The sequence below is a fragment of the Sinocyclocheilus anshuiensis genome, unplaced genomic scaffold, assembly GCF_001515605.1.
Source record: "Sinocyclocheilus anshuiensis isolate Anshui unplaced genomic scaffold, SAMN03320099.WGS_v1.1 scaffold2201, whole genome shotgun sequence".
Taxonomy (NCBI): domain Eukaryota; kingdom Metazoa; phylum Chordata; class Actinopteri; order Cypriniformes; family Cyprinidae; genus Sinocyclocheilus; species Sinocyclocheilus anshuiensis.
This window is the reverse complement of record NW_015552525.1, coordinates 87295-88141: the sequence shown is the minus strand read 5'-3', so window position 1 is coordinate 88141 and position 847 is coordinate 87295. Positions and strand designations below refer to the sequence as shown.

Sequence of the window (847 nt, the reverse complement as noted above, 5' to 3'; positions counted from 1 at the left end):
TGTGTGTGTGAGTGTGTGTGTGTGAGAGAGAGAGAGTGTGTGTGTGTGTGTGTGTGTGTGTGAGAAACCAGCAATACGAGACAGAGGAGCTGATCAATACATGAGTGTTTAATTTGAATGTAAATGCAGATTAGCAGAACATTTGAAAGCGTTCCAGTCGAGAGAATAGTTCTGTGTCTTTGGTTTAATAAAGAGCTGTTGACTGAACACACAGGCTCTGTCTGATGATGCTGAGATGTTTATAATGTGATCATTGAGTTCTTCTCCAAACTGTGCCACTGGAAGCTCCGCCCTCAGCTGCTTCACCATGGCAACCATGGCATCAGTCATTCTGCCACTGAATCGTTTAGTTTGAATAAAATTCTAAATGACTCTTCACGATTCATTGCTCACTATGAAACAATCATTTAAAGGAGACATATTATGCCCCTTTTTACAATATATAATATAAGTCTCTGGTGTCCCCAGAATGTGTCTGTGAAGTTTCAGCTCAAAATACTCCACAGATCATTTATATCATTTTGAAAATGCCTATTTTGAGTGGAAGCAGAAACACGCTGTTTTTCGTGCCTGTCTCTTTAAATGCAAATGAGCTGTTGCTCCCCGCCCCCTTTTCCAGAATAGAGCTGAGCCATTACAGCTCGGACCTGCTAAAAACATCGGTTTTGGTTCTGATTATCATGTTTATTGCGCTGAAATCATGCGTTTTAAACCATATGAGTCTAAACTTCTGATATAGGGTTTTCTGAGCGCACACATCCGAAGCACACGGACAGAAAGCGGCTGTCACAGCATGTGAGTACTAAACTAAGTTCTCATTCACACACAAGCTTACGTTAAAAACACA

The 847-nt window shown here is 41.0% G+C and overlaps 1 long non-coding RNA gene across 1 annotated transcript in view; it reads right to left on the bottom strand.

Annotated features, from left to right (window-relative positions):
- Nucleotides 1-847, bottom strand: part of LOC107663559 (uncharacterized) — an 8410-nt gene that overhangs the window by 1876 nt on the left and 5687 nt on the right. The window lies entirely within an intron of this gene.